Below are 27019 nucleotides of genomic sequence, written 5' to 3' on the forward strand. Positions count from 1 at the left end.
TGTGTTAGCCCCACGGCCATGTACACCCCCACCCATACTCGACCCCATACAAACAGATGTGCAACCGGCACACTACTGAAAAATCACCACACGCACTGCTCACAATCAGGATGCATGTACACTTACCGCTCGACTCCAGACGGGTCTGCCTCTCAAGGACCTGGACGTGGAGCGCTGGGGATATGCGTTCCAGGCCCCTCATCTGTTCTTCCGACAAGTGGCCCTGGCGCCCCTTGGCATCCGCTGCCTTCAAGAGGCGCCAGGCCTTGTTCAGGGTCCTGGACCTGAAGTCCTCCCAGTGCTTCTTGACATGTTGTAAGTCGCGGACTGCCATCCCCTCCGCGTTGATGGCAGTCACGATGTCAGTCCAGATCCGAGTCCGTCCTTCCTTGTCGGCACGGGAACTTCCGAAGAGGGCATCATACTGCCCCAGGACTTGCTCCACCAGGACACCAACTTCGGTGGCACTGAAGCTGGTGCCCCTCTGCCTCTCTGGCCGGGGGTTGTCAGTGGTCTCAGATGGTGTTTGCCCCGACATGACAACCCCAGAGGCAGGAGTGGGTGGGTAACTGGGTCCTGGGGCTGGGCTGTGGAGCGATGGAATCCCAGTTGGGAGTCTTCGGTTCCAGCAGGGGTGGTCACAGCAACAGCACCACTGGCTGATGTGCAGGCAGCAAATGGCAGGGCACGTGGGCAGCAGGCAGTCAGGCAGCAGCAGATGGCAGGTGGGAGCGTGCTCGGGGCTCTGGGGGGCAGTAGTTTGGCCTTCTGGGCAGGAGCGTGGTCTTCTGTGTGCTTACGCGTGTCTAGCTTGATTCAGAGTGATTTGGCACGTGAAAAATCTGCACGTCAGCGTGTAATTTGAGGAAAGGCCCTTAGCGCGTATGCACGGCAGCACGCATATGCGATTTCATTGGACCGAAGGCCCTTAGCGCGTGAGCGCGTCTTTGATGTGACGCGCGCAGGTGTTTCCCTCATTGCACGTGATGACAGAACACACGTGGATTTCCACCAATCGCATGTGAAAGTTCCCGCGCACCCCGGAACACACGTACCCAGGCTAATCGCGTGTGGAACTTCCCGCGCACCCTGAAACACACTTACCCAGGCCAATCGCGTGTACGCTCACTCCCCTCCGATCACACGCGATGACACTCGGATGTACAGTCTTACGACGTATCCGAATACGGGAAACCCGCGCACAGCAAAAGACGTGCACACGCGTCAACGCGTCTGCCCACACGAAGGCCAGCGAAAGTGTCCCCGCGCACAGCATAAAAGTGCGCGCAAACAACAAACGCGTATATATAGCTACGATGAATGCCCCATTTGTCGCTGCACTGATCGTGGGACACCGCAGGAGGAGGAGAATAGCCAGGGCAGCATTTTCACACCACGGCCAAGCCCTTTTGGGATGCCTGACGACCAGGTCTACGGCAGGTATAGGTTTCCACCCCATATCATCCTAGACCTGGTCAGGGAGTGGGAAGATGACCTTACATCCCCCACCCTTTGCTCCCAAGCATTGAGCCCCTTGGAGAAGCTGCTCAATGTCCTGCATTTTTTGGCCACTGGGTCATTTCAGCGGACCACTGCCATAGTGGGGGGGGTCTCACAGGCTACGCAGTCAGGCTGCCTACACCAGGTAGTGGCAATCATGACAGTGCGCCCCTCAGTCCGCAGGCACATATACATGCCCAGAAGACCCGCAGAAAGGCAGGCCGTTGTCCTGGATTTTTTCAGGGTGGCACACTTCCCCAAAGTGCTCGGTGCCATAGATTGCACCCATGTGGCCTTACGTCCACCTAGGGCCACTGAGCACATCTACCGAAACCGCAAGCACTGGCATTCCATCAATGTACAGGAGGTATGCGATGCAAAGGGAATCATCACCTCTGTCTATGCAAACTACCCTGGCTCCACCCATGACAGTTTCATATACAGAATGTCCGCCCTGAGCCGGGTCCTGGAAGCTGAGCAGCATGGCGACACATGGCTCCTAGGTCAGTACAAATGCCCTTGCACATGCATGCAAGTCACACACAGACAAATATCCAAACCCTAATAATCTCAACTATTATCACCTCCCCAGGGGACAGTGCCTACCCTCTGAGCAACCACATGATGACGCCAATCCGGAACCCCACCACACCACCCCAGGTAAGATACAACGCCGCCCATATTGCAACCAGGGTCAAAGTGGAGCGCACATTCGGAGTGCTCAAGTCACGTTTCCGCTCCCTTGACCGCTGTGGTGGGCAACTACTCTATGCACCACCAGTAGTGTGCAGGATCATTGTGGCAGCATGTGTCCTGCACAATGTTGCAACACGGCAGGGCGTCCCGGTGGACATGGTGGTGCCCCCACATCCCCAACCACAGGCACAGGCGCTGCCCATGGGAGGACACAGGGCACGTGGCGAGGAAGCCCGGACCCAGCTTGTGGCCACATTTTTCACCTAAACTCCCACCCCTGCGGAGTGCACACAGGCCTGGCACATACCAGGTGACAATCGATGATGACAAAGAGACAGTCAACTGTCACAACCCTACCACCCTGAGATAGTTGCCATGGAAGTGCCACATCGTCTGCATCCCTAGCTACTTAAACACAAGCTATCCTGTGTGACCAAAAGGCACACATATGACATATGACATGATATGGCCCATACACAAGTATTTCAAGGCGCGATGAGGCGGGGGGGGAACAAGCAAAGACAGACAACGGTACTACTAGGCCAGGTGTCATTGAGATTGTGCAAGTGCAGGGGTAGGGGGAAGGGAATAGTGCAAGGGGAAGGGTGGGGGGGAGTCCAGTACAGGGGAAGTAGGCCAAAAAAATAATACATAGGTCGGCTGGTGGCAACTGCAAAGGTAAGTGCAGACAAGTGCTGGGAAGGGAGGGCTGTAGGGATAGAGAGACAGTACTGCAGTGCAGGGGTGCCAGGGAGGCAGTGCAAGTAGAGAGTGGCTGGGCTAGGGACCGAGGTCGATGAGAGTGGCCCAGTTGCAGCTCCTGTGCAGTTCCAGTGAAGAATTCTGCAAGGGAGAGGCAGAGAGTAAGCAGAAGCAAAGAGGAAGGTCTTGAGGTGCTTCCAGAACTGGAGATGGTTCCCCTCAAGTTCAAGTCTCGCAGGAAGTCTGTTCCAGGGGGAGGGCCCTGCCGCGGAGAGAAATCTACCCCCAGCTAGTTGCTCTGAGAAGCGGATGACCCTGACATGCAAGGTGTGCATCACACACACCTGCAAAACAGGCCATGGCCATCACTGTCATGTCACTCAAACCCTCCCAAACCACAACATGACATGGCAAGCAATACCCATACACCAACACAGTAATGATAAGGTACACATTGCCATGTCCTAAATGTACAGTGGCATCAGACAATGATGCCTGACCCGGAATCAGATGAAATGACAGACCAACAAAATCTCCCACCCAAAATAAGTCATTTCCAAATGCATTACAACAGTCGAAGACGTAACATAACGATGAATGCCTGTCTACATGCACATTATGCATTGCAAAATCAACACTGCAGCTCATGTGTGCAGTGTCCTCCTCCTGCAACACACTGCTCAGCGCACAGCACAGTGAACAGCCATTGTGTGTGATGCACACCCTGAGCATCACATCTAAGTGACAGACCACATCAAACATCAAATTAGGCATGTACTGGATCCATAATCGGTCACAGAACATGTGCTGCAGGGACACAGTGGGCACCAGAAGGCAAACAGTGTACACGTGGATATGCAAGGGTGGGAGTACATGTAGTGCATCAGAGTGCAAGTGTGTGGTTCTGCAAGGACATGCACTCCACATATGCATGTGCACTCAAGTGACCATCAGTGTTCCCTACACATCACATGTGAACATTCACCATGTGTACACCCCAGCATGTCAAACCACAACTATCCCCTCGCACCTGAAAGGAAAACACAACACATGAACAGGCATTGATCAGCAGAACACAACATGTACATAGGATACCACCATTACAATGTCAGAGTTCCCATCACACTGCAGGGCAAGGCAACTATCAACAACAACCCCCCCCTCCCTCACAAATGTCCATGACCCACTGAACAACTGCACCTGGGTCATGGAGCCTTCAACCCTCAATTCCACCTGGCCACAGGATCACCTTTACCCTTCGTCACCATCTCCCACCTTGTGTGTAAAAAGATGCCTGCACCCTCAGAATCCACACTCATTTCCAAAATCACAAAATCCAAGGCATAATAACGAACCCGAACACCCTCCAGTAGATGACTTGACGTAGCAGTACCTCAGAAAGGCCAAGTACTACCACAATGATGCAACAGCCAAGGTAGCACAGTAAAACAATGTCACAACAGGATGTGAACCATGTGTGGTACATAACATAGGATGATGCATCATGAATGGATGTGTATTGTCACAGGTCCCGTGTACAGGCGCGGGAGTGTCACGAAACAACCACCCTCACCGTGTCCCGGGTGCCTGCAAGGTCAAACTCACACAGGCCCCTGAGACCCTGGTGGGGAAGGAGGTTCAAGGATATGCAGTCCGGACAGGTGTTGGCACACTGGATAACTGGAATGAGTGGCAGGAGTGGGGAGGAGGAATGACACATGAAAGTAGGGAATTAACGAAAATGTACTACCTGCATGAACACATACACAATGCAAACAAACTTGGACATCATTGTCATGGCCTTCTGTAGTCCAGGCTTAGGAGTGGTACGAACCAACCACCCCTTCTAGGGTTTTGGCGCCTGCAAGTTCGGGGCTTACACAGGCATCCGCAACCCCAGCGGGGAAAGAGGGTTAGGGAACGTTGCTTGGATAGGTACGGGAAGCAGGAACACCGGGTAGAGGCTACAGGGTTCAAAATTGCATAGGATTCCGGGTGATTAGGGGGAAAAAAACATACCAAATTGAATCACACATACATCCATGCATTAGTGCACCCCCCCAGCAAGCCTATGCAGAGCAGTTTGAAAGAAAAACAACAAGACACTTAGCTCTGGTTTTGAGTGCTGGCCTCCTGCCTGCACACTCTCAGGTCCGGTTACAGGAGCACTGCAATGCTGCAAAGAGAGCCACAGTCAACAACCTGTACGTGCCAATTACACAAAAACACACCACCAAACATGCCCCATAGCAACACACTACTCTACAAACAGACAATCTGGTGTAGATGCTTCGTACCCATATATAACAGTACCTCTGTGACGGGTCATACACAGTCAATGCAGTAAGTCAGCCGCCGGTGGGTGCGTGGCAAATGGAACACCAATGTGTCACAATTCACACAACATGCAATGTTCCCTGGGTAAGCAGACAGACCCATATAGCAAGCCATGACTTCAGAGCAAGTTGCGTACCACCATGACCGAAACAAAGTTGGCAGTGCATTTATCATAAAGTACATGGAAATTAAATGCACTGCACCCGAGTATGTCCCTTGCTGTATGTCCCTGTGAGCTGCCCCTTTCCATGTCTCGGAAGGCTACATGGTTGATACAAGTGCCTCAATGGACCTTGGTGTACCGGAGGGTATGTGCCACTGCCCCTGCATGTGTCCCAGACAATCCTACTATCAACAGCCATCAGTCCACAAACACATCTGAGCTGCATTGTGTGCTTCAACACCAATATTCGTCTAAGCTCACCCTCAGTGCTGTGACTAAGCCTGCATGTGCAACTCGCGTGGTGCAAGCTTTGCTGTGTCGTGGCCCCCCCTGTGATGCTCACCTTGCCTGGAGGTCCTTGGAACATGTCAGCAGTTCTAGGATGTGGGTCTGCAATCACTGTGCCTCTGTTTGTGCACAAATGTGCATGTGGGCACCAACAAACGGGTCCAGAATTCCGTCGTCCAATGGGCCATGTCTGCTGGCAAAGGTGCTCTGGAGGCTCATCCCCCTGCAGAAAGGGCATGAAACACATGATTAATGCTTCAAAGTCATCTGTGTGTGTCTCATCAGGCATCTCATTACTTGACCATGTCAGAGAGTCACATCACAAATCACACCATCAGTCCGTCTTTCACATCCAAAGTGTGGTACGCTATCTACAGCATGAATTGCAACAAGCACGTGTACAGGAAAGATATGAAACATACTACACAATGCATAGCAATCAATGTACACATTAATCATGACACACCCCATCTAGCAAAAGCCGAACAGTGGACAATGACACCAAAATCATCCCCACTAGGGGTGTCAACACAAGTCACACAGCACCAGACATGCCACAGATATGACAGTCCAAAGCCCTTGTGTAATATTCTGTAACACCGAACCATCCTTGCGAGCCCATGGATAAGGGAGGCAGGAGTGGCATATGTGAGTCAAGGACCCCAAGCAGCAAACACATACACAAGACAACCATGAAGGGCCCAGCTGGAACAGACAGTGGATGCCTTCAAAAGCCACAAAGCACCGCACCGTCACATGAAAGCACAATAGACTAGCAATTTTAAACTAAATCAACTATTAACTAATTACACTAATAATGGAAAACCTACATTACCTATTTAAACTAACTATCAAACAGAAACTTAACTAACTAAACTAAAAGAAAAATCAAAAATGGCCACATACGACCCGGGGGGGAGGGGAGGCACCCAGGAGGGGGGAGGTACAGGGTGCTGCTCAACATCCACATGCGATGATGCTGAGCCAAAAAAAAAAACCTCCATGGGCTCAACGCCTGCACAGCCCGACCTATGTGGGAGATAGATGGTCGTCTGAGTCTGGCTCATCCTGTAAAGGAGGACGTGGTACAGTAGCCTGGCCACGCCTAGCCGCAGCTTGCCCCTCGTCGGCAGCAAGTCTGCCGGACGGGTGAGCCTGGTTCTGTGTGGCGGTGTGACATAGGTCTGCATGCAGAACCTCACGTGATACACGTGCTTCCTCTTGCAAGGTAGCACATGTAACACGGAGTTCCTCCTGCAAGGCCTGGCTGGACAACCGCTGCACCTTCCGGCAAGCCTGTAGCTCAGCCGAGATGGTACGCTCAAGCTGTGCAAACCTCTCCTCTGCCTGCTGCCTCTGGGACATCATAAGGACACCCAGAGTGGATCTGAGGGAAGCATACTCCTCCCTCAGGGCATCCAAGTGCGCCTCTGCGTGAGCAGCAATTGCTTGACGCAGAGACGACATTTCAGCCTGGCGTGCCCTGTCTGAGGCCGCCATGCCCAGCCTGAGCGAGTGGGCCGTGGACCGTACCGCCTGCTGCTGGAGAAGCACCTGCCTAGCAGGGGGGAGCACAGATCGGGCCACACGCTTCATGCTCTCAGCGATGTTCTCCATTGCTGCCCCCCGCCGTTCGGAATTGGCAGTCATGTCTTGCTCCCACTCAGTATACAGCAGTTGCGCGCGGCGACCGCGTTGCCGGGCTTGACCCCTGCGGGACCCAAGGACCGGGGGTCCTCGCTGTGTTGGCACCGCCCGCGGCTGCACGACTACATGCCCCCGTCGACGTGATGTCCCAGGCACATCAGTGACTGGTGTGGAGGGTGACCCTGCGTCCCGATCCACCACGGGCGGAGGAACCAAGACTGTCTGATCCCTCAGTGCAGGTGTCGCAGACAGAGGAGTGTCCACATCAGAATCACTCACCCCTGACACATGGACTTGATGCTCATCCAACTCAACATGGACGTCAGAGTCGGCATCAAGGCTGGACTCATAGGCAGCCAGAGACAAGATGGACTGCAGCACTTGGGGGTTTTCGTGGCCTACCACCCCACGACCCCCACTAGTGCTGGGTTGATGTGGCGTTACCAACCCTGTGTCTGGCATGACAACACCATCCTCCGCCTCCATTGCGTCATCACCTGAAAAATAGAGAGAAAAAAGGTCACTACACATGTCAGAAGCACACGACACACACACACACCGACAGCAAAGGCATCCGGCGACACACAACATATGACCTGGCATGCATGCTGGGTCTACTTTGAATAGCTTATGTGATCAGACCTGTTGAAAGGTGGCAGTTTCCATGAAGTGGGTCTATGCAGTGCCGAAAATGTGTACGCCACTCACTACCTACATGTACAAGCACTCCATGGTGTGTGCCAGGAAATGTGAAGGCAGTGCAATGTCAAATTCACACATCACGTGCATTGTGCATTCAATGTGTACCATGTCTAGAAGCCAAGCACCCCTCCACCCCAGTACCAAAGCAGGGATGCCTAGCATGGTATCAAAAGGCTGACCATACACCTGTGTATTGACAGGCAGTGTTGACTGGCATCAACAGCTTAATGTGATTCAAATTACAACACTGCAAATGATGCTGGGACAGTAGGCAGGACACATGATGAAAACTCTGGAGGCCGCCCACGTGTGAAGAAGACACAAAAAGAGTTGGACAGAGTCATTGGCCATTGAACAGGCTGAGGCCTGTGAGCCACACAGATTGTCAGAGCCTAAACATGTGTGCAACGCAGGACTGAGCCACAGTTGACATGGGGAGGCTGATCAGATGGCAGGCAATGTATGTAACCAAGGACTCATATTACAGTGATCATCCAGTCAAGGACACATAGGGGCATGCGTGCAATGCACATGGAGCACGAATGGGCACTCATGTCCCTGCGGGACATCTGACCCATGCACAGTACAAGTGAGATACCCTGCATCGAGTACTAAGGCTGTACCACACGGCATATGTCTGGCAGTTTCTAGGCTGGAAGTTAGCATCTACACAGGACACATGAACAAGAAACTACACATTGACAAGATTGAAGCAGACCAGTGCAAAGGTGGAACTGGGGTGCAGAGTGGCGGAGGAGGGGAAAGGGAGCATGCCCACATGGAGTCCCGCATGCAGGCAGAGACATGCATGACGGAAGCATTGCATTACTTACACATCAGAACCATGTACACGTCACATGTAGCAGCAATCATGCACAACACATCCCACAAGTGAAACACACACGTCCTCAACAAACACGCATCAACACTCACTGGACTGGGCATGAAAGTCCAGCATCTCTCCCACTCCTTCGACCAATTCAGGTGGTATGAACTCTGCAACGAGAGCCTCATGCGGAGTGAGTTCTTCCTCCTCTGGTGCAGGCCCACCGCCAGTCACCAGAGTCAAGTTGTAATTAGAGGCACGCTTAGCCTTAGTGCCGCGCTTGATGTCATTCCCACGCTTTTTGCACTCCTGCATCGTGCGCACCTCATGGCCGAATGAACTGACATGTTCCGCAACATGCTTCCAGTGGGTGTCACGTTGGGCAGCCATAGTCTGACTATTGGCACCCACTAGCATGTCACGGCTGTGGCCCCGCACGTAGTCCACGAGCAAGTCCAGTTCCTGCTTACAGAAAGGCTTCTTCCTCGACGTGCAGGAGGTCGTGGCTGTGTGTGGGGTCCCAGCCTGTGCTGCAGGTGCAACCTTCCTCCTGTTGGACTGTGGCGCAGACCCTGGCTGGCTAATGCCGCCCTGACCAGTATGGCCAGTGGGTTCGGTGGATTGAGCCAAGGCAGTGGCAGATGGAGGGATGACCAAAGGCCTGTCTTGTGTCAGTGGCAGCTGGGTGCCCACTAATGGACCCTGCGCAGCAACATCAGCTGTGGCAGGGTCATTGACCGCAACGGTCCTGGTTGGCAGACTCACAACCGGGGTGCTGTTGGGTGCATCTGCCCCTGCACTTGCCAACACCCGGCTGTTCGGGGCAGCAGATGACATGACTGCCCCAGGGGCACGTGTCTTGGTCTGAGGAGCCCGGCGTGCCCCTATGGTTTCCCCCCTGGCCTGTTGGAGATCTACCAAGGGCTCTTCAAGTCCCAACGCAGCCTGCGCTGGCAGACCCTGAGCCTGGGTGGCGGTGTCCACAGCTGCACCTGCAGCTACCACTACCCTAGGGCCCGTGGCAGTCGATGGAACGGACTGCCGGGTCGTACGGGTGCCAGTGCCAGTTGTAGGAGCTGCATCCCCCGGAACCACAGGGGGTGGTGGCATGGCTGCACCGACACATGGCACAACATTGTGCTCAAGTGGCGCACCCCTGCCTCTTCCCCCTCTGTGGCTGCCCTGGACACCCTGGAGTCCCCCTACTCCCTGGTCACCACGGCCACATCCCCGACCACGCCCACCACGAGGAGGACGCCCAGCTGAAGCGCCCCTCACCTTTGGTGCCCTCCCAACCATGGCATGGATGTAGTAGTGCTGGCACAGATGGAGTGGTGCCAATGGGAGGTGTACACCACAATTGACCTGGGCAATTGGAGTGAAGGGGGTGGGAAGCAAGATGTTAACAGCCCCCCTGCACCTGCAAGGCTGTATGTGACCCCGGTGATGTGGTGACGGGTCACGCAATGCTCAGGCACCCCAAAACTGCAGTAAAACCGTGCACGCAACCCTGCAGCCTACGTGCGTGGATTCAACCTCCCGCAGTACGCGGTGGCACCCAGTAACACGAATAACGCGTACGCGTGGGACACGCAGGCTACTATGAAAATGGGTGCGATACACAGGGGCAACCGCAGTGGGAAAAAGAGCATGTGCGACTCACCATCTGACTAGCGCGATGCAGAAAAACACAGGTAGCCAATACCCCCGCCAAAAGACGAGATACGTCCTTGATAGCTGTGAAGTTGTGATGGCGCACGAAACAACAGGAAGCAGCAACACACGTCGGTCTCCACGAAAGGCACGTACAGCGAACTGCTGGGCCCGCTCACCTTTAACCCGTGCTGAGGGAAACGCACGCGCGCGTCACGTCACTTACGCACATGGGCCCTTTCCTCGTATTACGCGGGGACGTGCAGTTTTCCACGCGCGCTTACGCGCATGGGCCCTTTCCTCGTATTACCCGCGGACGTGCAGTTTTTCACGCGCGCTTACCCGCATGGGCCCTTTCCTCGTATTACACGCGGACGTGCAGTTTTTCACGCGCGCTGAAATGCCCATGCACGTCTGTACGCTTCACGTCACAGGGCGCTTGCGCTTGAGGGGCCTTCTGTCCAATGAAAATGCGTATGCATGCAGACGCGCTTACGCGCTAAGGGCCTTTCCTCGAATTACCCCCTGACGTGCAGATTTTTCACGTGCCAAATCACTCCGTATCAAGCTGGCCACGCGTAAGCACACGGAAGACCACGCTCCTGCCCAGAAGGCCGAACTACTGCCCCCCAGAGCCCCGAGCACGCTCCCACCTGCCATCTGCTGCTGCCTGACTGCCTGCTGCCCACGTGCCCTGCCATTTGCTGTCTGCACATCAGCCAGGGGTGCTGTTGCTGTGACCACCCCTGCTGGAACCGAAGACTCCCGACTGGGATTCCATCGCTCCACAGCCCAGCCCCAGGACCCAGTTGCCCACCCACTCCTGCCTCTGGGGTTGTCATGTCGGGGCAAACACCATCTGAGACCACTGACAACCCCCGGCCAGAGAGGCAGAGGGGCACCAGCTTCAGTGCCACCGAAGTTGGTGTCCTGGTGTAGCAAGTCCTGGGCAGTATGATGCCCTCTTCGGAAGTTCCCACGCCGACAAGGAAGGACGGACTCGGATCTGGACTGACATCGTGACTGCCATTAACGCGGAGGGGGTGGCAGTCTGCGACTTACAACATGTCAAGAAGCGCTGGGAGGACTTCAGGTCCAGGACCCTGAACAAGGCCCGGCGGCTCTTGAAGGCAGCGGATGCCAAGGGGTGCCGGGGCCACTTGTCGGAAGAACAGATGAGGGTCCTGGAACGCATATCCCCAGTGCTCCACGTCCAGGTCCTTGAGAGGCAGACCCGTCTGGAGTCGAGCGGTAAGTGTACATGCATGCTGATTGTGAGCAGTGCATATGGTGATTTTTCAGTAGTGTGCAGGTTGCACATCTGTTTGTATGGGGTCCAGTATGGGTGGGGGTGTACAGGGCCGTGGGGCTAACACATGCGAGGGCTGTAATGTGTGAGACATGGATGGTGCTTGTGTGTGTAGGCTTGCATGCCAAATGCAGTTGTGTGGGCACAAATGTTTGGATGAATGTGTATGTAAGTAGACATGTCCGTGATGTCACGCATGCATGTTGTTTTCGGCTGCATGTATCAGCACTGTGTACATGTGCATGTGTGTGTATTTGACAAGGGTGCAACAGTGATGCAACATGGATACATGTGACAGCGGTATGTGGAAGCCTGATTGGCAGATGTGACATGGATTCCCATCTGAACACTGCAACACTTGGCAGAGGTGCACAAATGCTTGCAAGTGTGGTGGTGTGTGTACATGTGTGGTGCACTTCCTGTGTTGCATGTGATGTCTGGCTCACCTTTGTCTGCTCATGCTGTTGTATGTGTATGGATGGTGCTGGCAGTTGCGATATGGCTGTGGTATGGCTCATGTGTGCGAGTTGAAATGACATGTGTGTTGGGGATTGTGATGACATGTCTGAGGTTTGCCAATGCCACTCATGTACAACTGTCATGTGTGTATGTGTCCATTGTACAGTGCCCTGATGCCTGTGTTTTATTTCTCCCTGTCTGCAGCGTCAACTGATGAAGAGGGCGGAAAAGGTGCTGTGGAGCACAGCGGCGGGGATCCCACCGCCAGCCGAAGACGCAAGATCGGAGGGGCAGGCATCGGCCGGAGGGCAGGAGGACCCAGGACAGAGAGTGTCTTCCGTGTGGCAGCGGTTGGGCCACGCCATAGATGCGGAGCGGCAGCGGGCGGAAGAGGCATGGCTCACAATGGTCAGGGCGGAGAACTCCATGCGGAGGGCCCTGAGGCGGGCCGAGTGCCTCGAGGCAATCCGCAGGGGTTTGGAGGTGGACACGTCGACGGCCCTGTGGACCCTCAGGGCCATGGAGGAGGACCGCCTCCGGGACATTGAGCAGGAGTTCGATGATGCCCTGGCCCGGGACATCCACAAGTGAGCCGTCAAACTAGCCCGCTGCCCTTGTACATAGTTATGTAGGTAGTGTTAGGTTTCATTTTTTTTTGGATTTATTTTGGACCTTTCGGACATTGGCCACATTTTTGTACATGGTTTATTTTATTAGTTAGTGTAGTTAGATAGGTTTCCTTTCTTTTGTTGGGATAATGGACCCTGGCTTGTTCCCATGTACATAGTTCACTGTTGGATCTTATTTTCCTTGCACATTTTAACCATAGAGCAATGGCTTTCTTTTTTATTTCCCATTGGATTTTGTTTTGTGGACAGTGACTTTGGACACCATTACTTTGGAATTTTATTTTTGGTTTTGCTTTTTTTCACGGACATGCTTCTTTTCATTTTTGTACATTCACATTTCTGTTTCTTTATTTTTGATTCTATTTATGTTTCCTTTAATACATATTTTTTTTAGTGAACTTCAATGTGTGGTATCTCATTGGTTTCATGCATTTCATGATATGGGTTTTGAGATTCACTGACACCCATTGGGTGTATGTGAGGGAAATTTGTTTGTTTAGGAACTTGCAATTGGTGTTCTGTCATGTAATTGCCAATTATGAGTGGGTGGATGCAATACTCGGTGGGTGTTTTGCATTTGGAGACTGACCATAGGGACCAGGGATCTAGATTGTGATGACATGTTGGCTGGGGAACATGAGTTGGACATGGGTGGGGGCCTGCTGGCAGGTGCCCCACAGTGTTGGTGGGTGGGGGTGGTGGGAGACATGGGTGGGGGCCTGGTGGAGGCTGCCCCTGGTGGCTGGGGGTGCAGGGAGACATGAGTTGGACATGGGTGGGGGCCTGCCGGCAGGTGCCCCACAGTGCTGGGGGGTGGGGGGGTGGGAGACATGGGTGGGGGCCTGGTGGTGGGTGCCCCTGCACTGCTGGGGGGTGGGGGGGTGGGAGACATGGGTGGGGGCCTGGTGGTGGGTGCCCCTGCACTGCTGGGGGGTGGGGGTGGTGGGAGACATGGGTGGGGGCCTGCTGGCAGGTGCCCCACAGTGCTGGGGGGTGGGGGGGTGGGAGACATGGGTGGGGGCCTGGTGGAGGGTGACCCTGCACTGCTGGGGGGTGGGGGTGGTGGGAGACATGGGTGGGGGCCTGGTGGAGGCTGCACCTGGTGGCTGGGGGGTGGGGGTGCTGGGAGACATGGGTGGGGGCCTGGTGGTGGGTGCCCCTGCACTTCTGGGGGGTGGGGGAGGTGGGAGACATGGGTGGGGGCCTGCTGGCAGGTGCCCCACAGTGCTGGGGGGTGGGGGTGGTGGGAGACATGGGTGGGGGTCTGGTGGAGGCAGCCCCTGGAGGCTGGGGGGTGGGATGGTGGGAGACATGAGTTGCACATGGGTGGGGGCCTGCTGGCAGGTGCCCCACAGTGCTGGGTGGTGGGGGCTCTGGGAGACATGGGTGGGAGCCTGGTGGAGGGTGCCCCTGCACTGCTGGGGGGTGGGGGGGTGGGAGACATGGGTGGGGGCCTGGTGGAGGGTGCCCCTGCACTGCTGGGGGGTGGGGGTAGTGGGAGACATGGATGGGGGCCTGGTGGGGGCTGCCCCTGGTGGCTGGGGGGTGGGGGTGCTGGGAGACATGGGTGGGGGCCTGGTGGTGGATGCCCCTGCACTGCCGGGGGGTGGGGGTGGTGGGAGACATGGGTGGGGGCCTGCTGGCAGGTGCCCCACAGTGCTGGGGGGTGGGGGTGGTGGGAGACATGGGTGAGGGCCTGGTGGAGGCTGCCCCTGGTGGCTGGGGGGTGGGGGTGGTGGGAGACATGAGTTGCACATGGGTGGGGGCCTGCTGGCAGGTGCCCCACAGTGCTGGGGGGTGGGGGTGGTGGGAGACATGGGTGGGGGCCTGCTGGCAGGTGCCCCACAGTGCTGGGGGGTGGGGGTGTTGGGAGACATGGGTGGGCACCTGGTGGAGGCTGCCCCTGGTGGCTGGGGGGTGGGGGTGCTGGGAGACATGGGTGGGGGCCTGGCGGAGGCTGCCCCTGGTGGCTGGGGGGTGGGGGTGGTGGGGGACATGAGTTGAACATGGGTGGGGGCCTGCTGGCAGGTGCCCCACAGTGCTGGGGGGTGGGGGTGGTGGGAGACATGGGTGGGGGCCTGGTGGAGGGTGTGCCTGCACTGCTGGGGGGTGGGGGGGTGGGAGACATGGGTGGGGGCCTGGTGGAGGCTGCCCCTGGTGCCTGGGGGTTGGGGGTGGTGGGAGACATGAGTTGCACATGGGTGGGGGCCTGCTGGCAGGTGCCCCACAGTGCTGGGGGGTGGGGGTGCTGGGAGACATGGGTGGGGGCCTGGTGGAGGGTGCCCCTGCACTGCTGGGGGGCGGGGGGGTGGGAGACATGGGTGGGGGCGCGGTGGAGGGTGCCCCTGCACTGCCTGGGGGTGGGGGTGGTGGGAGACATGGGTGGGGGCCTGGTGGAGGCTGCCCCTGGTGGCTGGGGGGTGGGGGTGCTGGGAGACATGGGTGGGGGCCTGGTGGTGGATGCCCCTGCACTGCTGGGGGATGGGGGTGGTGGGAGACATGGGTGGGGGCCTGCTGGCAGGTGCCCCACAGTGCTGGGGGGTGGGGGAGTGGGAGACATGGGTGGGGGCCTGGTGGAGGGTGACCCTGCACTGCTGGGGGGTGGGGGTGGTGGGAGACATGGGTGGGGGCCTGGTGGAGGCTGCCCCTGGTGGCTGGGGGGTGGGGGTGCTGGGAGACATGGGTGGGGGCCTGATGGTGGGTGCCCCTGCACTGCTGGGGGGTGGGGGGGGAGACATGGGTGGGGGCCTGGTGGAGAGTGCCCCTGCACTGCTGGGGGTGGGGGTGGTGGGAGACATGGGTGGGGGCCTGGTGGAGGCTGCCCCTGGTGGCTGGGGGGTGGGGGTGCTGGGAGACATGGGTGGGGGCCTGGTGGTGGATGCCCCTGCACTGCTGGGGGGTGTTGGGAGACATGGGTGGGGGCCTGCTGGCAGGTGCCCCACAGTGCTGGGGGGTGGGGGGGGTGGGAGACATGGGTGGGGGCCTGGTAGTGGGTGACCCTGCACTGCTGGGGGGTGGGGGTGGTGGGAGACATGGGTGGGGGCCTGGTGGAGGCTGCCCTTGGTGGCTGGGGGTGCTGGGAGATATGGGTCGGGGGCCTGGTGGTGGGTGCCCCTGCACTGCTGGGGGGTGGGGGTGGTGGGAGACATGGGTGGGGGCCTGCTGGCAGGTGCCCCACAGTGCTGGGGGGTGAGGGGGGTGGGAGACATGGGTGGGGGCCTGGTGGAGGGTGACCCTGCACTGCTGGGGGGTGGGGGGATGGGAGACATGGGTGGGGGCCTGGTGGAGGCTGCCCCTGGTGGTTGGGGGGTGGGGGTGCTGGGAGACATGGGTGGGGGCCTGGTGGTGGGTGCCCCTGCACTGCTGGGGGATGGGAGACATGGGTGGGGGCCTGGTGGAGGGTGCCCCTGCACTGATGGGGGGTGGGGGTGGTGAGAGACATGGGTTGGGGCCTGGTGGAGGCTGCCTCTGGTGGCTGGGGGGTGGGGGTGGTGGGAGACATGGGTGGGGGCCTGGTGGTGGATGCCCCTGTACTGCTGGGGGGTGGGGGTGGTGGGAGACATGGGTGGGGGCCTGCTGGCAGGTGCCCCAAAGTGCTGGGGGGTGGGGGGGTGGGAGACATGGGTGGGGGCCTGCTGGCAGGTGCCCCACAGTGCTGGGGGTGGGGGTGGTGGGAGACATGGGTGGGGGCCTGGTGGAGGCTGCCCCTGGTGGCTGGGGGGTGGGGGTGCTGGGAGACATGGGTGGGGGCATGGTGGAGGCTGCCCCTGGTGGCTGGGGGGTGGGGGTGGTGGGGGACATGAGTTGCACATGGGTGGGGGCCTGCTGGCAGGTGCCCCACAGTGCTGGGGGGTGGGGTGGTGGGAGACATGGGTGGGGGCCTGGTGGAGGATTCCCCTGCACTGCTGGGGGGTGGGGGGGTGGTAGACATGGGTGGGGGCCTGGTGGAGGGTGTCCCTGCACTGCTGGGGGGTGGGGGTGGTGGGAGACATGGGTGGGGGCCTGGTGGAGGCTGCCCCTGGTGGCTGGGGTGTGGGGGTGCTGGGAGACATGGGTGGGGGCCTGGTGGAGGCTGCCCCTGGTGGCTGGGGGTGGGGGTGCTGGGAGACATGGGTGGGGGCCTGCTGGCAGGTGCCCTACAGTGCTGGGGGGTGAGGGGGGTGGGAGACATGGGTGGGGGCCTGGTGGAGGGTGACCCTGCACTGCTGGGGGGTGGGGGGGGTGGGAGACATGGGTGGGGGCCTGGTGGAGGCTGCCCCTGGTGGCTGGGGGGTGGGGGTGCTGGGAGACATGGGTGGGGGCCTGGTGGTGGGTACCCCTGCACTGCTGGGGGGTGGGGGGTGGGATACATGGGTGGGGGCCAGGTGGAGGGTGCCCCTGCACTGCTGGGGGGTGGGGGTGGTGAGAGACATGGGTGGGGGCCTGGTGTAGGCTGCCCCTGGTGGCTGGGGGGTGGGGGTGGTGGGAGACATGGGTGGGGGCCTGGTGGTGGATGCCCCTGCACTGCTGGGGGGTGGGGGTGGTGGGAGACATGAGTGGGGGCCTGTTGGCAGGTGCCCCACAGTGCTGGGGGGTGGGGGGGTGGGAGACATGGGTGGGGGCCTGCTGGCAGGTGCCCCACAGAGCTGGGGGGTGGGGGTGGTGGGAGACATGGGTGGGGGCCTGGTGGAGGCTGCCCCTGGTGGCTGGGGGGTGGGGGTGCTGGGAGACAGGGGTGGGGGCCTGGTGGAGGCTGCCCCTGGTGGCTGGGGGGTGGGGGTGGTGGGGGACATGAGTTGCACATGGGTGGGGGCCTGCTGGCAGGTGCCCCACAGTGCTGGGGGGTGGGGGTGGTGGGAGACATGGCTGGGGGCCTGGTGGAGGATGCCCCTGCACTGCTGGGGGGTGGGGGGGTGGTAGACATGGGTGGGGGCCTGGTGGAGGGTGTCCCTGCACTGCTGGGGGGTGGGGGTGGTGGGAAACATGGGTGGGGGCCTGGTGGAGGCTGCCCCTGGTGGCTGGAGTGTGGGGGTGCTGGGAGACATGGGTGGGGGCCTGGTGGAGGCTGCCCCTGGTGGCTGGGGGGTGGGGGTGCTGGGAGACATGGGTGGGGGCCTGCTGGCAGGTGCCCCACAGGCTGGGGGGTGAGGGGGGTGGGAGACATGGGTGGGGGCCTGGTGGAGGGTGACCCTGCACTGCTGCGGGGTGGGTGGGTGGTAGACATGGGTGGGGGCCTGGTGGAGGCTGCCCCTGGTGGCTGGGGGGTGGGGGTGCTGGGAGACATGGGTGGGGGCCTGGTGGTGGGTGCCCCTGCACTGCTGGGGGGTGGGGGGTGGGAGACATGGGTGGGGGCCTGGTTGAGGGTGCCCCTGCACTGCTGGGGGTGGGGGTGGTGAGAGACATGGGTGGGGGCCTGGTGGAGGCTGCCCCTGGTGGCTGGGGGGTGGGGGTGGTGGGAGACATGGGTGGGGGCCTGGTGGTGGATGCCCCTGCACTGCTGGGGGGTGGGGGTGGTGGGAGACATGGGTGGGGGCCTGCTGGCAGGTGCCCCACAGTGCTGGGGGGTGGGTGGGTGGGAGACATGGGTGGGTGCCTGGTGGAGGGTGACCCTGCACCGCTGGGGGGTGGGGGTGGTGGGAGACATGGGTGGGGGCCTGGTGGAGGCTGCCCCTGGTGGCTGGGGGGGTGGGGGTGCTGGGAGACACGGGTGGGGGCCTGGTGGTGGGTGCCCCTGCACTGCTGGGGGGTGGGGGTGGTGGGAGACATGGGTCGGGGCCTGCTGGCAGGTGCCCCACAGTGCTGGGGGGTGGGGGTGTTGGGAGACATGGGTGGGCGCCTGGTGGAGGCTGCCCCTGGTGGCTGGGGGGTGGGGGTGCTGGGAGACATGGGTGGGGGCCTGGTGGAGGCTGCCCCTGGTGGCTGGGGGGTGGGGGTGGTGGGGGACATGAGTTGCACATGGGTGGGGGCCTGCTGGCAGGTGCCCCACAGTGCTGGGGGGTGGGGGTGGTGGGAGACATGGGTGGGGGCCTGGTGGAGGGTGCCCCTGCACTGCTGGGGGGTGGGGGGGTGGGAGACATGGGTGGGGGCCTGGTGGAGGGTGTCCCTGCACTGCTAGGGGGTGGGGGTGGTGGGAGACATGGGTGGGGGCCTGGTGGAGGCTGCCCCTGGTGGCTGGGGGGTGGGGGTGCTGGGAGACATGGGTGGGGGCCTGGTGGTGGATGCCCCTGCACTACTGGGGGGTGGGGGTCGTGGGAGACATGGGTGGGGGCCTGGTGGAGGGTGACCCTGCACTGCTGGGGGGTGGGGGTGGTGGGAGACATGGGTAGTGGCCTGGTGGAGGCTGCCCCTGGTGGCTGGGGGGTGGGGGTGCTGGGAGACATGGGTGGGGACCTGCTGGCAGGTGCCCCACAGTGCTGGGGGGTGGGGGGGTGGGAGACATGAGTTGCACATGGGTGGGGGCCTGCTGGCAGGTGCCCCACAGTGCTGGGGGGTGGGGGTGGTGGGAGACATGGGTGGGGGCCTGGTGGAGGGTGCCCCTGCACTGCTGGGGGGTGGGGGGTGGGAGACATGGGTGGGGGCCTGGTGGAGGGTGCCCCTGCACTGCTGGGGGGTGGGGGTGGTGGGAGACATGGGTGGGGGCCTGCTGGCAGGTGCCCACAGTGCTGGGGGGTGGGGGGATGGGAGACATGGGTGGGGGCCTGGTGGAGGGTGACCCTGCACTGCTGGGGGGTGGGGGTGGTGGGAGACATGGGTGGGGGCCTGGTGGAGGCTGTCCCTGGTGGCTGGGGGGTGGGGGTGCTAGGAGACATGGTTGGGGGCCTGGTGGAGGGTGACCCGCACTGCTCAGGGGTGGGGGTGGTGGGAGACATGGGTGGGGGCCTGCTGGCAGGTGCCCCACAGTGCTGGGGGGTGGGGGTGGTGGAGACATGAGTTGGACATGGGTGGGGGGCTGGTGGAGGCTGCCCCTGCACTTCTGGAGGGTGGGGGTGGTGGGAGACATGGGTGGGGGCCTGGTGGAGGGTGCCCCTGCACTGCTGGGGGGTGGGAGTGGTGGGGAACATGAGTTGGACATGGGTGGGGGCCTGCTGGCAGGTTCCCCAGCAGTGCTGGGGGGTGGGGGTGGTGGGGAACATGAGTTGGACATGGGTGGGGGCCTGCTGGCAGGTGCCCCACAGTGCTGGGGGGTGGGGGTGGTGGGAGACATGGGCGGGGGCCTGGTGGAGGGTGCCCCTGCACTGCTGGGGGGTGGGGGTGGTGGGAGACATGGGTGAGGGCCTGGTGGAGGGTGCCCCTGCACTGCTGGGGGGGGTGGGAGACATGGGTGGGGGCCTGGTGGAGGGTGCCCCTGGTGGCTGGAGGTGCAGGGGGACATGCGTTGGTGGGCAGTAGTGCAAGTTGACATGTGGGTTGGCTGGGGGGCATGGCCATGGTGGATGGGGTGCCTGCAGGACATGTGCAGGGTAGGCCCCTGTGGTGTGAGCCACCTGCAGGGGCCGTGGAGGGTGTAGAGGGAACATCTGGGAGGACCCACACGTGCAATTCACGTGTGGTGCTCCCCGCGCACCCCTGTAATACACGTACCCTGATGAGATCGCGTGTGGAACTTCCCGCGCACCGCTGTAATACACGTACCCTTATGGAATTGCGTGTGGAACTTCCCGCGCACCCCTGGAATACACGTACCCTGCTAATGTTGTGTGTGATACTTCCCCCGCACCCTGAAATACACGTACCCTGATGAGATCGCGTGTGTAACTTCCCGCGCACCCCCGAAATACACGTACCCTGATGAGATTGCGTGTGTAACTTCCCACCTACCCGTGAAATACACGTACCCTGCTCAATCGCGTGTGTAACTTCCCGCGCACCCCCGAAATACACGTACCCCGCTCAAGCGCGTGTGTAACTTCCCGCGCACCCCCGAAATACATGTAACCCGCTCAATCGCGTGTGTAACTTCCCGTGCACCCCCGCAATACACGTGCCCCGCTCGCACAGGCCCAATTGCTGTATGTTGCCACTTTTGTAATGCGCAGCGACTCTACCGCCTGGCTTCGTGTGGCGGACGTGTTTCAGCTTGTGCGTGTCTTTGGCTGTGCGTGGCTTTGCCCTATTCGATTCCATGAATACGTGTGGTTCGAGTGCGTGTGGGCGTTCTGTCTGCTTCCCTGCAGTACATCCCCAGTTACACCCTTATTTTCGCGCGTTGTTCCCCATTCCGCGCATTACGCCCCGTGTATCGCCCACTTTCTGGTGTATGCGCCGAGGTTGTGCACTTTCACTGTGCGCGAGGCGCACGTCTTTCGGGATGTTGCAGTGACTTGTGCGCCATGCACGGGTTTGGCGCACATCCCGAGGTAAACACACGCAGGCACTTCCATGAATCGCACACGTGCGCGTGCGCCTGTTTTTTTGCGCTTGCGCCTGCTTGCGCCAGATTTTCGGCGCACGTTTGTTCCATGAATCGGCCCCTAAGTTTCTCAAACAGTCACATACCCAGGTAGCCCAAAGGGTACCATCATGCTTTTAGAGGGTCCTAAACCTCTTAAGGTACTAGGAAGGGGTCTTCCCAAATCTAGCAATTAAAGCTAGCATCACACACTCATAATCAATCCTATCCACCTCCCCCAACTCCATCACAACATCAGATGCAACAGTGGGTTGACTAGAGAAGAGCCAAGGAAGCAACTAATTCCCTGTAATGTCTTGAATCCCATGGTTATACTCAAACATTGCCAACCAATACAAAATATCAAGCTTAGCCTCATACATACCAACAATTTCTTTAGGCATACAGGGTCTCTTAGCACTGGAAGACCTAGAAGATTCTGGGAGAGAAGCATTTTCAAAGGACAACTTTTTCATTTCTAAGGCATGGTTCATCTCCATTTCTCTGAGCTTAAGTTCTTGATGCTTTTGTTCAGTTTGAGCATTAATACGTTTGAATTCCAATTCAAACCTCATCTTTTCTAGAGCAATGAATTCAGGACTGAGTGTAGGACCTGATGGGGTCCCAGTGGACAAAGGATGAGTTTGCGGCGCAGGTAGAGGAGCAGTAAGGCTTCACTGTGAGACACATCTGCCTCATCTAACTCATCAATAATATCTGACACATTATCATCCTCATTATTTTCCAAATTTGCTGGAGGGCTAGGTATTTCAGACCCACTCCCCAGACTTTGTTTCTCTAACAACCTTTCAATTAATTATGACTTTTTGCCTTTAACAGTGAGATTTCTTTCTCTACACAGATTTTTTAGATAATCAACAGTGTAACTAAGGAGGGTCTCCTGACTGTAGCTTTCCATATCAGGCATGATTAAAATTGCTTTTTAGTGGTGTTTAGCCTTGTGGTTAGTTGATCCAAGGTAATAGCATCACTCTAAGTGTAATCACTATACTTTATCCTCACCACTGTACACCAGTGTTAGGCAGAATCTTATGCAGTACCCTTTGGGAACACCAAACACAATTACGACTACAAGTGACAGTACAAATTCACCTTTGGTACAAGCCTGTACTACACAGTAAAGTGGTAGCGGTGGCTGAGCAGCCAGACTTATCTCAAGAGTAAAGTGAGCAGTATCAGAAGTTACACCAAGAACAGCAACTGCTATGGTTCAAACAAACACTGACTCAAGGTTTCTGATTAAAAGAATATACATTTATTTACATCATCAGTTGTCAAACAGTTCACTAATATAAAGCAGCAGAAATTCACAATCTTAATACATTAGACACCACCCAATTAATTCTGGACAAGTTAAGGTCAAAAAGATGTGTGCGCAAAATGGCACTCCACTAATTTAAAAAGGGAGTGAAAGACAAGGTTATTCAAAATCAAGCCGCACCAACAAGTAAGTAGACAGGGCAATCTAGAAAAGGCTTACTACAACTAGGATTCAAATCAATAGGCATGGGCCAATGTTAATGGTTCAGAGTCTTTGCAGAGAATCACACAGTTCAGAGTAGTTTGTGGTTAAGTCTTTGCCAAGAGTTCGAAACGAAGTTGGTCGGAAGATAAGTTATTAAAAAGAGTAGAGAAGGACAATCCCTTGGATTAGCAAAAGAGTTCAAACACTATTATCGCGGTCGAACGGAATGAACAACCAGATTTGAACAGTACCTTAGTAGAAGAAGAATGCTGTAGCTGAGGCAGAAGTTCCTGGCAGGCCCTGCAGGCTCACGGTTCCTGAAGCGACTGTTGGACTGACAAGAAGGAGGAAGACTGGAGGGTCCTGCACTGCCTAGGGAAGAAACCAGCAGCAGAGCAAAGCGACAAATAAAATGTGCGCTCCTTAAAACCCAAACAGATTCCGGTCCTCCTGGCTATTCGGTTCACTGCAGCAATGCACAGCAAATTTGCCCAGGAGAGGGAGGCCTTGCTTGGTGTTTGGTGAACTTGTTGGTCCCACCAGCTCAAGGGAAGAAGATTCCTTGCAGATCTTCTCTGTCATCGAAGTTTAGGAGATTTGGACCCGCAGCAGGGCTTCACCGGGAGGTACAGTAATTGCAGTAGTCCTCTTCCTTCAGCTTTTCTTCGGTTCTCTTGATCCAGTGGTGACTCTGCCTTCAAAGTCCCAGAGACCTGCTTTTTATGCAGTTTTCCCCCATTCACCCAGCCTGGCTTTTAATCACACAGCTGGGTGTCTGTCCTGGCAGGACAGTCACCTTGCCAAACAAACAAGAGTGTGACTTTGGTTTCCAAGGAAACCCTGTGCAGCGGGCCTAAAACCCCTCCCTCACATCCTGTCCACCTAGACACTCAGGTGCCAAAGGAGGGCGGGCTTATGTGCAGAAGCCCGCCAAAGGACGGCGAACAAAGGAAACAACCTGATTTGGCACGCAGAGTGAAACATGAAAATGACCTTTACAAAAAGGAATGGCAAATAAACCCAGCCGGAACCAAATAAAAGTAAAAGGGGTTCAGCGGATTAAAGTTTGTGGCTACTAACATACCCTAAAACAGTACCAAGACTATTTTCATAGTCCGTGGTAGGAAACAAATAGTACATACCACTGCCACCAGCCAAATCTTAAAGAAAGAGGAACAAAATAATGTTCCATGAGAAACAGACAAAAAGGGATAACTATTAACCCTTTCCAGTACTCTATGGAAGATAGTTTGTACTGGGTCTGTGAATTTAAAAAGACTAATAAAGTCAATGGCAACTTTACATGTTCTCTGAGACAGTAGTCAGTCCCAGGAAATGGAATTTAAAGTGGGAAGCCTGAAAAAGACAACCCTGTGTCACGGCACTAAGGGTGCTGTGTGACACACAGTAAAACGATGATGTCTATGGAGTAGGTGAGACTCCACAGTCTATGAACACAAAAATGTAAAACACACAGCAAAAGATATGTAAGAGTTAGAAAAAAGGCTCACACTCTTACCAGGTGAAAAAAAAAATCCTAGAAATCGAGCAAAGCTGCTGAGGCACTCAGTAGGCATGGGAAATTAGCCATTCTGGACAATTCTCCCTAACAGGAACCTGAGGGGGCCCTCACTTCTTTCCACCCAGAATCCTCCTCTCAGATGGCCAGGGAAAGGCCATTGCTTTTGGGTCCTGACCCTGGGGTTGGAAATGCGAGGGAAGATCACCTGGTTGGAGGCACCTCAGGGAGTGGGGAGATGATGTCTTCAGGTGAGACATGGTATCCCCCTTTTCCCTATGAGAATGTGTCCTACCCTTCCCCAGTATTTGCAGGGTATTTCCAGTCCTTATCCCTTCCACACACAAACACTCTGTCCCACAATCATATGCCGTTGAGACTGGGGCGAGGAAGAGGCATCTAGGAGTGATGCACACCCCATGTCAATATCAACATTGTGGTACTGAGATGAGGAAGATGACTATGGAGGGTCAGGCATGTCCAGTTAATTGGTACAAATATGGTCAGGAAAAGGACTCACACCTGCAACCCATTGAAAGGCCACATGTGCTTAAAATGAGAGCCCATTAGTGTGGAAAGGAGAACCTGCCTGGGGAGAAGGACACAGATGCGAGGCGAGGAGCAGGCTGGAGAGGGGCCGGTGGAGAGGACACTGTGAATTGCAGAGGGGTGAGAGAGGCACTACAACCCAAATGGTTCATGAGGAAGTCAGAACCCCTGCAGTCCCCTATGCTGCATGTTCCCAGCTGAAACTGGGGAACACAGAACACTCTGAAGAGCCATGAGCTGCTGCTGCGAGGATCTCAGGTCAGGAAAATGTGGGACCCAAACCCTTCTCAGTCCTAGGATGGGAATAACCTTTCATCTATTAATAGCCCAGGGCATTCTTGCTATACAGAAAACAGTGGAAGAGAACAGCTACCGAAGAGCCTTGATTTGTTCAGAGCCCTCGTTTTATTTGTTGTACGTTAGTTAAATGAACTGAGGGTTGATTTGATGTGTAGGACAATTGTGGGGACTGAATCATGGCTCCCTGGAAGCTTAGTGGAAGGTTCAGCCACTGGGAGATTCTCTGGAGTGGGGGGTGCACACTAATAAGTGATGGGGTGGGTCTTCTGTCAGGGGAGCGGGACTCGGATGGGCCTGTGGTTCAGGATTTGCTCTAGATAAATGAAGAGGATATATTTGAGTTTGAAGAATTGGGTTTCATTTTTATGTTTGATTGGTTGGATGTTTATTGGTTGTTTGTTTTCTTTGCGGGTGGTGGTTGATAGTTGTATTTAGGAATGGAAAGTTCGTAGTGACAGTGATATGAAGCGGGGTGGGTCGGGCTGGCACGAGTGCCCTAATGGATGACCTGGGTTTGGTGACCCTGAATGTTTGGGGTCTTAACTCCCCCCAAATTCGGCATTCTATTATGTACAGGCTGACCAAAATGCAGACCTCCATCGTGTTTCTGCATGAAATACATTTGATGGAACAAGATAAGGGTCGATTAAAGTACAGGGCCTTCCTCATACAATACTTTGCTTCTAGCGGGGGAAAACAGAAATGAGTGGTGATCCTGTTGGGAAAAGGGATACATTTCACAAAGCAATACATCCATAGGGATCCAGAGGGAAGAGGCCTAATTCTCATGGGTTTATTCGATGGACAACTCTATACATTAGTGGCTAGCTATGCCCTGAATGAACACCAGGACCACTACTTATCGGTATCACACCAAAATGTAGTGAAAAGATAAACAAATGTAAATTTTGAGTGAATGGCCGAAAACAAAAATAACGAAAACCCATTATACCGTACAAGGGGAACTGTAGTAAATGTGTTTGGGGTTTGCAGGGGGTTTGCATGGAAGGGATTGTGGCAGGAAAACCTAGATGTGCAATCTATTTGATCACTGCACGCCTGCATTTTTTGCTTTCAGAATTTCCATTTGTGAAATGTTCAGTCACACAGTGATCACATAGATCCCTACCTATCTAACCTGTTGGGAAAGCTGGGGGAGGGATTTGCGAGGGTCAGGTGGTGATTGGGGGGACTTCAACTGTGTAATGGATCCCAACCTTGATAAAAATGCTTCCCCTACACTGGTGGACTTCAGAAATAGGACAGACTTGTCTAAGCTGTTTAGAGATCTTGGTCTCATTGAAATGTGGCATTTAATTTGTCAGGGGGAAAGGAAATACTCATTCTATTCAGTGGTCCACAGAGGATACTCTAGAATCTATATGGTTTTTATTTCCTCTACCCTGGTCCCATCTGTGATACTGGTGGAGATTGGCCTTCGATACCTATCGGATCATGCTCTGGTAGTTGTGAGGATGTTGAGGATCCCACTCAGGAAGCACCTAGGAAGACCTGGCACCTCAATTACTTGGCTTTGAATGATGTGACAATTTGAAAACAGACACGGGAGGCGATACAGAATTTCTTCTGTGAAAACAAGATGGAGGGCATGCACTGGCATACAATTTGGGTTGCAAATAAGGCAGTGATCTGGGTGAACTCATTGGAAGAACCTAGGAGCTTTTGAGAGCCCATGTAGGGACTAGGAACTGGAATATATGATTCATGCTGCAGAGGTGGTAACTTAACTAAAGGGGACCAATATGTCTATGTGAGAACTGAATAAAGGAAATCGCCCCCCCTATCACCAATTCGTTTGGTGTTCATAGACTGTGGATTAATTTACCACACTCTAGAAGGTATGTAAAATAGAAACATACTAAGCC

Source organism: Ambystoma mexicanum, chromosome 3q (genome assembly GCF_040938575.1).
Source record: "Ambystoma mexicanum isolate Mex_15411 chromosome 3q, UKY_AmexF1_1, whole genome shotgun sequence".
Taxonomy (NCBI): domain Eukaryota; kingdom Metazoa; phylum Chordata; class Amphibia; order Caudata; family Ambystomatidae; genus Ambystoma; species Ambystoma mexicanum.